The sequence below is a fragment of the Oryctolagus cuniculus genome, chromosome 20, assembly GCF_964237555.1.
Source record: "Oryctolagus cuniculus chromosome 20, mOryCun1.1, whole genome shotgun sequence".
Lineage (NCBI taxonomy): Eukaryota > Metazoa > Chordata > Mammalia > Lagomorpha > Leporidae > Oryctolagus > Oryctolagus cuniculus.
Genome location: NC_091451.1, coordinates 34,819,680 through 34,836,977, shown reverse-complemented (window position 1 = coordinate 34,836,977; position 17,298 = coordinate 34,819,680).

Here is a 17,298-nt window from a genome sequence, read left to right as displayed (position 1 = left end):
CCCTGTATATGCACACACATAAGTTCATTTTGACCAATTTTGTTCCTCCACTGATGATCCAAAGCCAGAGGCTCGTGAGCTGGATAAGGACTGGTTTTATAAAAGACTCGATTACAAGTGAATAAATCCGTTTATTCAGTGTTGCCTCTTTGTTTTGTATGAATAAGCCCTTCTAGAACAGTGTTTAAATAATGCTCATAAGCAGTAGTACCTACATTTCCAAACGTTCTTGGCCATTGTTGGATAAAGCCTTCTTAGTGACTTGAGAAGTGTTTCTTAGGTTACTCTATAATAAAGTGCTTTCAGAGTATACGGCTAAATCTCTCAAATACAGCAATTTGTCTGAGAGGGATCAGAAATTCTGTTTTTTCTCATCTGCTACACATTTCAAACTGAGTTCTAAAAATGTATGACATGGAGGCAGTGCCACATGGGAGAGTGACAACAAGGTCAGGGTGATTTCTTAGTCTCCTGGGACACAGCTTCTCCCTCACATGGGTCCATACTGTTCCTTCATCAGACTGAAAGGGCTGTCGGGGACTGTTAATTGCAAACTCCCCAGCTTGGGGTCCAAGCAGCCGAGGCACAGGAAGGGCGCTGCCTAGGGACAAGGCAGTAGCAGAGCTGGACATAAAGAGGGGAACTTTCCTGTCACCTACTGTCATTTCCACCGAAGAGACAGCTTCCAAAGGTCTGTGGGAGAATGGGATTAAAAAGTTTATTTTGATGCAAAGAAAACCTCAAGATCCATGTATAATTTTTTCATAATACACATTTCCCACAATATCATTTCTTTTTGAAGAGTCCCCGTATTTGGTATGTATTTGCAATTGCGGGTTTCACGGCTGGCAATTCCCCTATTGTAAACAATTAACATATGGCTATCATGAAAATTATTCTTTTAAAATGAAATATAGCTGTTGCCTCAACTGCTTCCGGTTTCTCTATGCTGAGTAATATTGCAATGAACATCTTCAGGTATGTGGCAATTAACCTATTTTCAACTTGTCCTTTGATTAGCTAGCCTATGGGACTATTGGGACAAAAACTTTCCCAGCGCTTTCAAAGGGTGTCCATGTCAAGAGCAGTGAATGAAGGCCCGCACCGCGGCTCACTAGGCTAATCCCCTGCCTTGCGGCGCCGGCACACCGGGTTCTAGTCCCGGTCGGGGCGCCGGATTCTGTCCCGGTTGCCCTCTTCCAGGCCAGCTCTCTGCTGTGGCCAGGGAGTGCAGTGGAGGATGGCCCAAGTGCTTGGGCCCTGCACCCCATGGGAGACCAGGAGAAGCACCTGGCTCCTGCCTTTGATCAGCGTGGTGCGCCGGCAGCAGCACGCCGGCCACGGTGGCCATTGGAGGGTGAACCAATGGCAAAAAGGAAGACCTTTCTCTCTCTCTCTCTCTCTCTCTCTCTCTCTCACTGTCCACTCTGCCTGTCAAAAATTAAAAAAAAAAAAATTTTTTAAAAAGAGCAGTGAATGAAACCGCAGTCTCATTACACTCTCACAAGGGATGGATGTCATTTTCATCTTTGATTTTTGCTGGTAAATATAGCACTTTGTTGCCACTTGAATTTATTACCAGCAAGATTGCATTCTTGTCCATATATTTCCCATTTAGTATTTTTTCTTTTCTAAATTCTCTATAACTGAATCTCTAAGAGCTTGAAAGAGGGAAATAAGGCTTTACTTTCTTATTCGAACGTCCCTGATCAAGTCACTAACGATGGCCACACTGCCACCTGCCCTCATTTGTGCCTTCCAATTCCAGAGACTACTGATTGTCCTCACCGTGAGACTCCCGAGAACTTCCACCTGCTGGTTCTTGGCGTCACCTAAATTGCCGTACAAATGCAAACCTAAATCGTCTTGTAGATAGCATCCATTTATGTGCTTAAAACATGAATAATTTCTTCTGTGCCTTCCACCTACTGTTTCTCTGTTTCGGATACCCTCCAGTTTATGATCAAAACTAGAGAGTAAGTACAGTACCCCAGATGGTGGGAAACTGTCTCCTCCTCCATTCTAGATCCTCTATGAGGGGACTCAGTTTATAGAAAATCAAATAAAAAAAAATCAGTTTTATTTGGTACAAAAAATTTTGAAATCCACGCATAATTTGTTGTAAAACACACTTCTCATGAACTGTTTGAAGACTCTTGTATGCATTGATTTCCAATTTTTTGCACCAAAATGAACTTTTCTTTTAATTTCATTATCCATGAACTACTTGAAGTACACTTATATTTCTATTAAGGCAAGCAAATCACTAATTCTCGCTGAATCTGCTCTTGATGAAAATCACTAAGTCCTCACTGCAGTGAACTTCTCTAGACACTCATTTTGCGTCAAAGTGCAGGACTTCGTAGTCTCTCTCTGAATCTCACCTCTTTAGACCTGGCCTGTTGTTCCAAGCCAGTTCAGGCTGACAGTGGACTGGGCCTGTGAAGGTCCCGATTTTGTCATCCTAACACTTGCTGTCTCAACCCGTTTGCTGTTGCTGATAATCACAGTTCTGGGCTGGAGTTCAGGGACCACATCTGGTGATGGGCTCTGTGCTGGCAGAGTCCTGAGGCAGCCTAGGGCATCCATCCCAGGGCAAGAGACAAGGAGAAGGCAATAACCCCACCAACTGGCTTTTATTGCTTCTCTCAACATAATCCATTAACCCGATAATCCACTGACCATGGGAATGGATTAATCCATTCATGTGGGCAGAGCTCTAATCGCCTCTTAAAAGTCCTGCCTGGTTCCACCTCTTAATGTCTCATAATGGAGATTGAATTTTAGCATGTTTTTCAGAAGAGACAAGCCCTGTTCAAAAAACAACACCTGCTGTCTCTCCAGGTATCATTCAATCATAAATTTGAAAATACCTTCTGTATATTGACTAGGAAAAGGCAGGAACCATGTTGCACAGTTCTGGGGATCCCCTAATAGATCAATTTTATCTCAATCAGCACCGTTCGAGGTCAACCATTCAACTACTTACGCATATAAAGTCACACTCTATGCTAATAAGCATTATGCAAATTTGAAATCAGGCAATGAAAAGAATGAAGTTTCATTTATTATACAAAACTTGAAATCATGTAAATCCTACTTTATTCCTATGGGGAAATTAGCCTTGATTTATGCAGGTTTTAAATTATATGAGGTCTTAAGCAAAATATTCCACAAATAAAAAGGAATCACAATTCATTCATTCATTCACTTAATATGGCTTAGTGAGCCCAAGCTGCTTCCTTGCCAAGAACTTACAAACCACGCTTGTAACACTCCTTCCAAGACTCTCTCCCAGGGGGTGGCCTCCAGTCTGTGGGTCTACAGTGTGCACATACTGCTGCTCCTGTTTCCAACCAGGAGATCTGAGTGCAGCATTTGGAAGTATTTCTTCCTTCTACGAACAAGCCTGTTTAGAGCGCTGCCGTATTTAGTGTGTAGGTAGCCTCAACATACAGTTAACTGCATGCAAAAGAACTGGCTTCCTTTCAAAAAAAGAAACTCAGCAGTTGAGTGTGTGGTTACTTCGGGCAGCTATTTATTTTTAAATACTTGGCTCTTTATGTAGTGTGGCACATGTATCTAAGCCTCTAGAACTTCAATAGTCTGAGAAAGTTGTCCAAAACATGAAAAGGCAGAGAAGACCTAGACGGAGAAAGTGTTCACATTGATGCTCTCCTTTGTCGTCGTAGTCCATCGCCATCAGTTCCTCAACTGAAATGTGCCAATCCTGAGATGCACTGGGATGCAGAGTGAAAAACCTGGCTCCTCCCTCCAGGCGTGACCAAACTCCAGCTGTGCCGATTAATGGGTCTCACACCAGCAGCTGCTGTGTCACTCCCCAAACTTCTCAATGGTCATCGGTCTATTCTAGACACAGAATGTGGGGTGCAAAGACCAATTGCGCCTCTGTCTTCCTCTCGCTCCCATCTTTTCTCCTCATCTCTGTCAACTGATGAGGAGTTGGCTCAGAGCCTGTTTGCCATCTGCAGACATGGCCATCCTGCCTGAGGGTGAATTATTTCTTACTGAACCAATCCTGGCCACCTGGTAGCAGCTCTGTGATAAAAAGAATTGGGGGCCAGGGACTGGCATTGTGGTACATCTGGTTAAGCCATTGTTTGGGACACCTGCGTCCCATATCAGTGTTGGTTTGAGTCCCAGTTACTCCACTTCCACTTCAGCATCTTGCTCACACTTCCTGGGAGGCAGCAGATGGTGGCTCAAGTGTCCAGACCCCTGACATTCCTGTAAGAAGCACAGATTCTGGCTGCGTTCTCGCCTAGCCCCAGCTGTTGCAGACATTTGGAGAGTGAACCAGCAGGTGGAAGACTGTCTCTCCCTCTCTCACTCTGCTTGTTGAGCAGATGAAAGTAACCATTTAAAAAGAGCACAATTGGCCAGCACCGCGGCTCACTAGGCTAATCCTTCGCCCTGCGGCGCCGGCACACCAGGTTCTAGTCCCGGTCGGGGCGCCGGATTCTGTCCCGGTTGCCCCTCTTCCGGGCCAGCTCTCTGCTGTGGCCAGGGAGTGCAGTGGAGGATGGCCCAAGTGCTTAGGCCCTGCACCCATGGGAGACCAGGAGAAGCACCTGGCTCCTGCCATCGGATCAGCGCGGTGCACCGGCCGCAGCGGCCATTGGAGGGTGAACCAATGGCAAAAGAAGACCTTTCTCTCTGTCTCTCACACTGTCCACTCTGCCTGTCAAAAAAATAAATAAATAAAAGAGCACAATTTGGGGCATTTCCTCTCTTCTGCATGAAAAGAAAGAAGCCTGCATCTCTAGGTGCCCAGTTCCCACTGCCTGCCTCCCTGCCACCCAGCCTCCATCAATCCCTTCTCAAATTGCTCTGAGAGAAAAAGATTGGAGAAGCCAAGTGGTGCAGAATACCCCTGCTTTATCTCGGTCCTGCCACCCTTGTGGGTGAACAGGAGTGTGCCCAAAGACACACGAGGCATTCTGCAGACTACCAGGCGAATCTTTCCCCAAAACTCTTATTCCCTAACTTGCTGCTATTGACCTACTGCTGTGTAGGTCACCGTGACCAGCCTCCTGCCCAAAGGTGGACCAGCGGGTGCCCCTGTGAGCTATGAGGGGAGGTGCCCACCATGCTCACTAATGGGCACTTTTGTCCCACAATGTGAAAGACCTGGCAATTGGAGGCTCAATGGTGTGGAGGATACACCATTTCTCTGAGACTAGAAATTTCACCTACGCCATCACACCCATGAAGAGCAATGACTGTATTTTCCCATCTTTACTGGTGACAGTTAATCCCTCGGGAGTGAAAAGGTCCATTGGCAATTAAGGAAATTCGGAAAGAGGTCAGCTATCTCAATGTACTACACACCTGTGTTAACTCACACTGCAAGGCAGAAAGTCCTCTTCTAACCCAAACACTCGGAGCTTAATTACATAGACAGGCTGTACATGGAGCTGACCTTTAATGTTTACAGCACAGGGGCCGGCGCTGTGGCGCAGGTTAATCCTCCACCTGTATGCCAGCATCCATTATGGGTACCGGTTGAGCCCGGCTGCTCCTCTTCCAATCCAGCTCTCTGCTATGGCCTGGGAAAGCAGCAGAAGATGGCCCAAGTCCTTGGGCCCTTGCACCCACATGGGAAACTGGGAAGAAGCTCCTGGCTCCTGGCTTCGGATCGGCACAGCCCTGGCCTTTGCAGCCATCTGGGGAGTGAACCAGCAGATAGAAGACCTCTCTCTCTCTCTATGTCTCTCCCTCTCACTGTAACTCTTCCTCTCAAATAAATAAAATCTTTTTTAAAAAAGATAATTTTGTTAATGTTTATGGGGCATTGTCAAAACGCCAACCTATCCATGCGATAAGAACACTCGAGTCACCCTGAATCCCTCTGGGTTCTGCCAGCTCCTCCACAGATTCCGACGAATTCGCTCGGTTGTACCTTTTTTTTTTTTTTTTTTTTTTTTTTTTGGACAGGCAGAGTGGACAGTGAGAGAGAGAGAGACAGAGAGAAAGGTCTTCCTTTTGCCGTTGGTTCACCCTCCAATGGCCGCCGCGGCCGGAGCACCGTGCTGATCCGATGGCAGGAGCCAGGTACTTATCCTGGTCTCCCATGCGGGTGCAGGGACCAAGCACTTGGGTCATCCTCCACTGCACTCCCTGGCCACAGCAGAGAGCTGGCCTGGAAGAGGGGCAACCGGGACAGAATCCGGCGCCCCAACCGGGACTAGAACCTGGTGTGCCGGCGCCGCTAGGCGGAGGATTAGCCTAGTGAGCCACGGCGCCGGCTCGGTTGAACCTTAAGCCCGACTCTGATCATTGCTTGTCCTCTCCTCACAGCCACTCTCCTGGTCAGGCCCTGCTTCCTTTTGTCCGGATGATGGCCACAGCCGCCGGCCTCTCCTAAGCACACGTTCCTCCATGGAGCCATAAAAATTCTTTTCCAGCTCACCTCGTGTTCGCATCGCCGCTCACTGACCTGGGCTACGTCCAATGGCTCCGTTTACCAAACCTGCAGGCCGTGCAGGGCTCAGGGCCCCCTCACACTGCTCCTGTCTCCCTGGAAGCTTGTAGGTGCTCCCTCCCTCTTTCCTCCTGGAAACCCCTGTCGGTCCTTGCAGGGCTTCCGTCGAATTCTGCTCTCACCACGTGCCAGCACCGCCGAAGTCCTCCCTCAGTCGCTGGCTCCCGTCACAGGCACTTGGGATTCTCACTCTCTGCTGGCTCGTTGGCAGAAGGGAGCCCCTGAGCTGATGGCTCTTTAAGTCCACGTAGCACATCCTGTCAAATGAAGGTGCCCTGGACCGAGGGTGATTCTTACACCTTGAGACTGGCGCGGCTGCAGGTTGGTCCTATTTGCCCGTCCTCCGTTATCCACGCAGCACTGCAAGTAGACAGCTAAACTCGGTCATGGGATTCCGCTGCATGAGCTTTGACACAACTGGGAACTCACTGATGCCCAGCCAATCCATTTTTTTTTTTTTTTGACAGGCAGAGTGGGCAGTCAGAGAGAGAGACAGAGAGAAAGGTCTCCCTTTGCCGTTGGTTCACCCTCCAATGGCCGCCGCGGCCGGAGCACCGTGCTGATCCGATGGCAGGAGCCAGGTACTTATCCTGGTCTCCCATGCGGGTGCAGGGCCCAAGCACTTGAGCCACCCTCCACTGCACTCCCTGGCCACAGCAGAGAGCTGGCCTGGAAGAGGGGCAACCGGGACAGAATCCGGTGCCCTGACCGGGACTAGAACCCGGTGTGCCGGCGCTGCAGGCGGAGGATTAGCCTAGTGAGCCGTGGCGCCAGCCCAGCCGATCCATTTTTCGAGAGTTTCTCAGGCAGTGGGAAAACCAAGTATCGACCCCACCTCTGCCGGAACCCCCCGTGCCGTCTGGGAGAAGCCTCTCGCCTCGTCTGGGGTGGCCCAGTTCCATGGTCCTAAATGCTGCTGGGGAGTCGGCATCGGCTCCTGACAGCGTTTGGGATTGGCAGGATGGGGGTACTTGAACGATGGAGGGGATTTCTTTAAAAATTTCAAATTATTACTTTCAATGGGCTATCCTTTATCGAACGTGACATCTTTCCTGCTCTTTTGGCGTTGAAATGTACTTAAAATAAAAGGATCGGGCAGCACTGTGACATAGTAGGTAAAGCTGCCGTCTGCGGTACTGGCATTCCGTATGGGCGCTAGCTTGTGTCCCGGCTGCTCCACTTCTGATCCAGCTCCCTGCTAATGTGCCAGGGAAGGCAAAAGAGGATGGCTCAAGTGCTGGGACCCCGACACTCCCGTGGAAGACCCAGAGGAAGCTCCTGGTTCCTGGCCTCAGCCTGGCCCAGCCCTGGCTGTTGTGGCCATTTGGGAAGTGAACCAGCAAATGGAAGATTCTCTCTCTCTCTCTCTCTCTCTCTCTCTCTCTCTCTCTGTGTGTGTGTGTGTGTGAGTGTTACTCTGTCTTTCAAATAAATAAAGCTTTAGAAATAAATCAATAAATAAAACGATGGTGATCACAGAGGAAGGTACATATTTTGTGTGTCCTCAGATGGACATAAAACAAAGCGTCCATCTCCCCGGTTTTTCCTTGACTCTGAGCCCGTGCTACATCTCTGTCTCTTCTCTCAGAGAAAGCTGCCTGATGTCAGTCCCAGGCAAGCCGCGAAGCGAAGGCAGAGTCAGGTGCGGGGAGCCGTGCCGAAGGTGTTGCTTTCCTTTCGCATTTGGTGAATTCATCCAGGAGCCCAAGGCACGTGTGGCACAGTGAGACCGGAGCTGATGAGCTGTGCTCTTGGTCACAGATCTGAACATAACATTATCTCTCCCAGCTTCCCCGATGCCTCCAAAACACCGCACTTCAGCTCTGTCGCCACAGATCTGCCAAAGCTAAATGACTCCTCCCTCTCTCCTCCCTCCCTTCCTTCCTCCCTCCCTCCCTCCCTCCTTCCTCCCTCCCTCCCTCCCTCCTTCCTCCCTCCCTCCCTCCCTCTCTCCTCCCTCCCTTCCTTCCTTCCTTCCTCCCTCTCCTCCCTCCCTTCCTTCCTTCCTTCCTCCCTCTCCTCCCTCCCTCCCTTCCTTCCTTCCTCCCTCCCTCCTCCCTCCCTCCCTCCCTTCCTTCCTCCCTCCCTCTCCTCCCTCCCTCCCTCCCTCCCTCCCTTCCTTCCTCCCTCCCTCTCCTCCCTCCCTCCCTCCCTTCCTTCCTTCCTCCCTCCCTCCCTCCCTCCCTCCCTCCTTCCTCCCTCTCCTCCCTCCCTCCCTTCCTCCCTCCCTCTCCTCCCTCCCTCCCTCCCTTCCTTCCTTCCTCCCTCCCTCCCTCCCTCCTTCCTCCCTCTCCTCCCTCCCTCCCTCCCTTCCTTCCTTCCTCCCTCCCTCCCTCCCTCCTTCCTCCCTCTCCTCCCTCCCTCCCTCCCTCCCTTCCTTCCTCCCTCCCTCCCTCCCTCCTTCCTCCCTCTCCTCCCTCCCTCCCTCCCTCCCTTCCTTCCTTCCTCCCTCCCTTCCTTCCTTCCTTCCTCCCTCTCCTCCCTCCCTCCCTCCTTCCTCCCTCTCCTCCCTCCCTCCCTCCCTCCCTCCCTTCCTTCCTTCCTCCCTCCCTCCCTCCTTTCCTCCCTCCCTCCCTCCCTCCCTCCCTCCCTTCCTTCCTTCCTCCCTCTCCTCCCTCCCTCCCTTCCTTCCTTCCTCCCTCTCCTCCCTCCCTCCCTCCCTTCCTCCCTCTCCTTCCTTCCTTCCTTCCTTCCTTCCTTCCTTCCTTCCTTCCTTCCTCCCTCCTCCCTCCCTCCCTCCCTCCCTTCCTCCCTCCCTCCCTCCCTTCCTTCCTCCCTCCCTCCCTCCCTTCCTTCCTCCCTCCCTCTCCTCCCTCCTCCCTCCCTCCCTTCCTTCCTCCCTCCCTCCTCCCTCCTCCCTCCCTCCCTCCTTCCTCCCTCTCCTCCTTCCTCCCTCCCTCCCTCCCTTCCTTCCTTCCTCCCTCTCCTCCCTCCCTCCCTTCCTTCCTTCCTCCCTCTCCTCCCTCCCTCCCTCCCTCCCTTCCTTCCTTCCTCCCTCCCTCCCTCCTTTCCTCTCTCCCTCCCTCCCTCCCTCCTTTCCTCTCTCCCTCCCTCCCTCCCTCCCTCCCTCCCTCCCTCCCTCCCTTCCCAAGCCCAGACTGAGCGTGGCTGTAGGTCAGGTGCATGCTTGACCTGGGCATGCAGAGTGGTAGGACAGGATGCATGCCCCGGAGGACCTTCAGTCCATTTGCCTCTCTCTCTCTCTCTCTCTCTCTCTCTCTCTCAGATTTATTTTATTTATTTGAAAGACACAGTTACAGAGAGAGAGCTCTTCAATCTGCTGGTTCACTCCTCAAACGATCACGACAGCCGAAGCTGCACCAATCCAGAAGCAAGAGCCAGGAGCTTCTTCCGGGTCTCCCACGTGCGTGCAGGGACCCAAGGACCTGGGCCATCTTCTATGCTTTCCCAGGCCACAGCAGAGAGCTGGATTGGAAGAGGAGCAGCCAGGACTTGAACTGGTGCCCATATGGGATGCCGGCGCTGCAGGCCGGGGCTTTAACCCCCTGCACCACAGCGCAGGCACCGCCCCTTCCTTCTTGCCAACAGCACCCTGTTGTTGCCGTGAGTGGCAGTGTTCCCACCTGAATGGCTACAGGCCTGGCTTCTCTTGCAGATGGATGCCAGGGATGGTGTAAAGGGACGTTGTTGAGTGAGGCTTGGTGGGTGGGGCTTTCCAGAAAGCTTTAAAGATGACTAACACAGTTGAGACATATCTGTCTCTTGCAATGATTCACCTTCTCTATGTTCCCTCCGACAAGGTGACATTAAGTGTGAAAGCTGGAAAGCAGAAGCCATTTTGTGACCGTGAGGCAAACTTGAGATGACCTTAAAAATGAAACCAGGTGCTAAAGATGATAGAGAAAAAAGTTAGCAGGAACTGGACTCTGTTGATGCCGTGGAACTGCCAGTCAGCCCCAAATCTTTTACTTCCAGACTTCTTCTTCATGATAAATAAAAAATAAAAAATCGTCTTTAAGCCAGAGTCATTTCAGATCTATTGCTAACTGGTACAAGCCCATCGTCATTTGGCCCTGAGCCCTTCTCCCGACTCTTGTTGGTTCTGCTTTGTTTGTGGCCACTGCTGTGATTTGGATGTGATTTTTCCCCCAAAGGTACACGTGATAGAAGCTTGGGTCCCAGGGAAATAGTATCAGGAGCTGCTATGGAAACTGTAAGAGCCGGCGCCGAGGGGGAGGTCCCTGGGTCTACCTGGGACGTGCCCTTGCAGGTGCGTGTGCACCCCAGCCTCTCTCTGGCTTCCTGTTTTGAGATGTGCTTTCTCCACCTGTGCTCTCCCCATTGCTATTCACAGGAAAAAGGTTCCTGACCCCTGCCTTAGCCTAGAGTCAGCCTCGGTTTCTTTTAGCCCTTGCTCCCCGTGTTTTACCAAGTCCAACAATTCTGCCTCAGTCCATTCCCACGACAGCGGGACCTTGTTCAGACCTTGACTGTTGCTCCTTTGGGTTTTCCCTGCTTGAGAACTCACACTCTTGCCTCTCTTTCCCTCCATTTGTACTGAACAGCCACGGTCAGAGAGACGGAGACTCCCCACGTGCAGTCACTGGGGCTCTCCAGAGAAACGGAGCCCACAGGAGACAGATGATGATGGATGATAGATGATAGATAAGTAGATATAGATGATAGATATTCATATATGACCCTTAAATAGAGGATCAATAAATAGATCTTTATGTGATCTTCAGATTAAATGATCTCTAGATAGGTAAATAAATAGACAAGAGACAGGAGAGAGAGAGGACGTGGGAGCCGTGGGTGGATACTGACTGTGACACATGGCCCATACAGATATAGAGGCTGAGATGTCCCATGTAAGCCGGAGGCTCAGGAAGGCTGGTGGTGCGAGGTCTGAGGGCCCAAAGCTCTGATGTCCAAGGCAGCAGATGGACGTCCCAGCTCACGGCCAGAAGAGCGAGCACTTTCCCTTCTTCTGCCCTTGCGTTCTACTCGGGCCCTCAACAGATTAGACGGTGCCCACCCCCACAGGCGGGGGCAGATCCACGGACTCAGGTGAGCATCTCTTCCAGAAACGACGTTTTCTTAGCTCTCCAGGGGTCCCACAACCCCTGCAAGTTGACCGTGAAATTGACCCCCACACTCTGTATTTGAAACAAAAAGTGGTTGAATCCAGGGAATATCTGGCTATGTGGATGCTGGAGAAGCCGAGACACCAGACACGGGGAACACTGGGGTAGCCCAGAGATCAGGGACATAAGGTGCACTGGGGGGGGGGCAGGGTTCTTAGAAAGTGAAGCTGGTGCAGCCGTTAGGACACGGCTTGGGAGACATGCACCCATTCCATATCAGACTGCCAGGGTTCAAGTCCCGGCTCGGGCGCCCAACACCGGCTCCCTGTGAATGCACCCCCAGGAGGTAGCTGGGGAGGGCCCAAGCAGATGGGTCCCTGCCACCCTGTGGGAGACCCAAACTTAGTTCCCAGCTTGTGGCTTCAGCTTGGTCCAGCCCCAGTGTTTGTGGACATGTGGGGAGTGAACCACTGGATTCTTTCTCTCTCTCTCAAATAAAATTTTAAAAAAATGCGAGCTCGAAGGTGGGATAGACACACACACACACACACACACCCCGCCACCGGGGCAGAGGAACCGCCCACCCCGCCCCCACCCTCAGTCATCCCCCAGTGCTTTCCACCGACAGCCCCAGAGAGCAGCAGCAGTCCTGACAGCAGGACGGGCTGGGCCTGACAGCCACGCCGTGCCGAGCCGAGCCGTGCCAAGCCGTGCCAAGCCATGCCAAGCCATGCCGAGTCGTGCTGAGCAGAGGAAGGACAGGAATGAAACTGCGGGCACTGCTCCCTCCCCCCGGGCCAGCACACCGACCCTGTGCCATTTACCTGTCCCTCCACGGCAGCTGGGGGACCATTCCGATCACCACCTGGCGCTTCCGCCCACTTTGTGGATGTGCTTTGTGCCCTGGCTGGGGTCCCGGCCAGTGTGGCACGCGGGCCCTTCATTCACGCCTGGTGCCTGCCACCCTCCAGGCAGATCTCCCAGCCTGCGCACCCCCTCGGAGCCCCAGGTGCGTGTTGAGTGCAGTCCTTAGAACGCTGGTGGTGTCCTCAGGCCCTTTGCATGGTCGTCCTCTCTGCCTCCCCTGTGTGTTCAGCTGCTGTTCCCTCTGCTGCAGCCGTAACCTGTCAGCAGCGTCCTCCCATGCCCGCACTTTCCACGCCTCTTCGCCACTGCTGACTTCCCGGTTGTCTGTGCCATGTTCTCCTAAAGGGCAGGTTTTGATTGCTCCCCCGGGCCTGCGGCGGCGTCTGGAGTGCAGCAGTCACTCGGTGAGTGATTCCGGGGTGGGTGGGCAGCGGGGAGTGAGTGTCGCTCAGGACCTGGCCCGCGTGCTCTGTGTGTCCTCCTCTGGGGGTGCAGCAGGCCGCAGGGTGGAGGGGGAGCAGGAAACTCAGCCAGGGGCCTTGGAGGACCAGCGTCTTCCCCTGCCCCGGAGAGCTCCCTGCCCGCGAGGCCTCACTCACCATCCCACCGGGGACTCAGGGGTGAAGAGGGGACACTGTGGCCAGAAGGGCAAGGGTCCCATCCTCCTCCCACTGCCCAGGATCCCGCAGTGTCGGGACAAGAAGACCGGTGGGGGGGGGGGGATGGGCCCCACCACGGGCCAGCCAGCCCTCCTGTCCTGCCCGGCCCTCTGCCTAGGGAGTGGCCGGCAGGAAGGGGGCGGGGTGGGGGGCGGTGCTGGCTGCCCTTGGCTTCACACTTGTTCTATGGTGAGCGCCAGGCCCGAGCCCCTTTCCACGCAGAAATCACGTCACCTACGCCTCTGTCCTTGGCACAGCAAAGTCAAAATGCTCAGATCGTCGCCGGAGGGGAGCGATTGATGTTCCTGCCCGGTCTTTAGAGACAATCGCTTCTCTCCCCGGCTCCTCGCTGAGTGAGCGTCATTGGCAACAGCTGCGTTGGTGAACCTGGCCGCCAGCCTTGAATCTGCAGCTTCCTGCCGTTGATGAGAGCCCGGGCATCTTGCTGCTGCTGCTGCTGCTGCTGCCCTGTCCCCGGCCAGTCACACACACGCTCAGCTGAGCCACGGATGTCGTTTCCGGTCTGTTTTTTAGGCAGTGCGGCAGCTCAGCTAATCCTAGAACAAAGTCAGCCTTGTGCACAGGCTCTCGGAGACCGGCGAGGTGGTGTGACTGCTGGCTGGCCTCCCTGCCGGCCAAAGCCAGGAAGGCGAAGCCGTGGCTGACAAGGTTTCCTGTCCCAGCTCGGCTGCTTCTCAGCTCTGTGACCCCGGACAAATCACGCACCCTCTCTGAGGCTGTTTCTTTACCTCTCCGGGGATACCAGCAGTATCTACCCTACGAGTAATTAGAGGATTAAATGAGATGGTACGTGCGGAAGGGATTTAATAAAAAGCCTGCCATCCCTAAGAGGCTCAAAAAGTGACTGTTACTATTAGTATTATTGCTGTCACTATTTGGTCCTTGGGAATCCCAGCACTACTGATAGTCCAGCCTCAGTTATCTGTGTGAACCCTGGCTGATGGAGTCGCCGTAAGTCAGATGCTGCCACCCGTGCCCTTTCCAGAACCATTTATATATATATATATATTTTTGACAGGCAGAGTGGACAGCCAGAGAGAGAGACAGATAGAAAGGTCTTCCTTTGCCGTTGGTTCACCCTCCAATAGCCGCCGTGGCCGGCGTGCTGTGGCCGGCGCACCGCGCTGATCCGAAGGCAGGAGCCAGGTGCTTCTCCTGGTCTCCCGTGGGGTGCAGGGCCCAAGCACTTGAGCCATCCTCCACTGCACTCCCGGGCCATAGCAGAGAGCTGGCCTGGAAGAGGAGCAACTGGGACAGAATGCGGTGCCCCAACAGGGACTAGAACCCGGTGTGCCAGCGCTGCAGGTGGAGGATTAGCCTAGTGAGCCGCAGCGCTGGCCAAGAACCATTGATATTTAGAGCGCAAATTGAGATTTGCTCTAAGCTCACAACTGGGTCTCAAAGATTCACTATGAGAAAGAGAGTGTGAAGGATCTCCCTAATACCTTATAAAATATCGATCGCATTACAGTCGCATTTTTGAATGCATTAAGTAAAATATCCTATTCAAGTGGGCTGCACCTGCTTCTCCTTACTTTGTTGGAAGTTGCTGCTGGGAAACTTCAAAGTACATCTGTGACTCTCCTCGACTGGCTGTTCACGTGGTGTCAAGGCGGGCCCTCCGACATGGGATGCGGGTGTCCCCTACGTGGTGTCAAGGCGGCACTCCGACCAGGGACACGGGTGTCCCCCACGTGGTGTCAAGGTGGGCACTCCGACCTGGGGCACGGGTGTCCCCCACGTGGTGTCAAGGGGTGCACTCCAACCTGGAACACTGGTGTCCCCTACGTGGTGTCAAGGCGGGCACTCCAACCTGGAACACAGGTGTCCCCTATGTGGTGTCAAGGCAGGCACTCCGACCAGGGACACGGGTGTCCCCTACGTGGTGTCAAGGCGACACTCCGACCAGGGACACAGGTGTCCCCCTGTGTGGTGTCAAGGTGGGCACTCCGACCAGGGACACGGGTGTCCCCTATGTGGTGTCAAGGCGGGCACTCCGACCTGGGACACAGGTGTCCCCCTGTGTGATGTCAAGGCGGGCACTCCGACCTGGGACACAGGTGTCCCCCTGTGTGATGTCAAGGCGGGCACTCCGACCTGGGACACGGGTGTCCCCCACGTGGTGTCAAGGCGGGCACTCTGACCTGGAACACTGGTGTCCCCTATGTGGTATCAAGGCGGGCACTCCGACCTGAGACATGGGTGTCCCCTATGTGGTGTCAAGGCGGGCACTCCGACCTGAGACATGGGTGTCCCCTATGTGGTGTCAAGGCGGGCACTCTGACGTGGGACGCGGGTGTTCCCCTACGTGGTACGCGGGTGTTCCCCTATGTGGAGTCAAGGCGGGCACTCCGACATGGGACCCGGGTGTTCCAAGCAGCGTTACAACCCTACACCACGTGTACCCTCTAATTTCATTCTTGAAAAGAAACTTTAATTTAAAGTCTTGGGGATAATTTGCAGGCACCCATAATGCTCATCACATTAATAGTATTATGAGCAAAATGTTTTTAAAATTAACAGTATTATGAACAAAATATTTTTAACATGTAAATTTAAAAATTCTGACTTTATTTATTTAAAGATTTATTTTATTTATTTGAAAGGCAGAGTTAGAGAGACAGAGAGAGATTTTCCATTCGCTGGTTCATTCCGCAAATAGCCATAACAGCCATGGCTGCACCAAGCCGAAACCAGAAGCTTCATCTCAGTTTCCCGTATGGATGCAGGGGTCCCAGGACATGGGCATCCTCCTGCTTTCCCAGGTGCCTTAGTAGGGAGCTGGATCAGAACTAGAGCAGCTGGGACTTGAACCAGTGCCTATACAGGATTCCAGCGTTGCAGGTGGCAGCTTAACTCCTTACACCACAACACCTGCCCCCAACTTTGTTTATGATAAGAGAGATTCAAATATGCGTTTAAAGAAACTTGTGTTTTTACACACCCACCCAACTTGTTTTGAAAGTTGATGTAAGAAATACCCAATAAAAGTAGCGGTCTGGGGGTCTGGGTGTGGTAAGTGCATTTGGGGGTGTTGTTCATTATTTACTCAAGGACCTGGGGCCAAAGCCAAAAGGCAAAAATCTTCAAGCTCAGAGGCAGGGGTGCACTGGAATTCTGGTTCATGCTTCCCCGTGTGAACTGCTAGGCAACAACTGCTACGTGGCGTGGCTTCTCTTCTTTCGGAGACTCCCAGGAAGCTCAGGGTTTTGTTACTGCAAGTTCTCTGAGCCAGGAGTTCTCGGTATTTTTTTCTCTTTTTTCCCTTTCTTGCATTTTTTTCTCCGTTTTTGCTTCATCGGTTTTGGTTTCATGTTCCTTTAGTAAGATAAAGAGTTACCTCAAATTGCTATTGGAAGGCCAGTGCTCTGGCATAGCTGGCTAAGCCTCTACCTGCGGTGCCAGCATCCCGTTTGGTCACCGGTTCGAGTCCTGGCTGCTTGTCTTCTGATCCAGCTCTCTGCTCTGGCCTGGGAAAGCAGTGGAAGATGGCCCGAGTCTTTGGGCCCCTGCACCCACGTGGGAGACCCAGAGCAATCTTCTGGTTCCTGGCTGTGGGCCAGCCCCGCTCCGGCCATCGCGGCCACGTGGGGAGTGAAGCAGCAGATGGAAGCTTTTCTCCCTGTCTCCCCCTCTGTCCGTAACTCTACCTCTCAAATAAATAAATAAAATCTTTGGAAAAAAATTTCTATTGGAAGCAAGGAAGGTTCAAATAAACAAATTGAAGTTAAGATACAACACCCAGAGTGATGGAGTTGTGGGGAACCAGAGGGAAGGATAATTGTACCAGACGCCTGCTCTCCAAACAAACAACAAAGCAAAAACACGTAGGAGGGGATGGCAGAAACTCATGGGCAGTGGAGAACCGGGCACGGGTGGGGTGCAGGTCTAGCTGGTGGCTGAGACACTGGTGGAGATGCGGAGGAATGGGTTTGATTCCCAGCTCCAGCAATGGCTCATGACACCAGCGTCCTACACACCCTGGGAGACAGCGGTGATGACTCAAGACTGGATTTCTGTACACGACATGAAGGACCTGGGACGGGTTTCAAGCTTGGCCCTGTCCCAACCTTGGCAGACGTTTGAGGAGTAAACCAGCCGATGGGAGTTTCCGCTTTCACATAAAAGAAGTTCAAACTATGCATGGATTTCAAGCATTTTTTTTTTGCACCTAAATATGCTTTTTTTTACTCCGTCT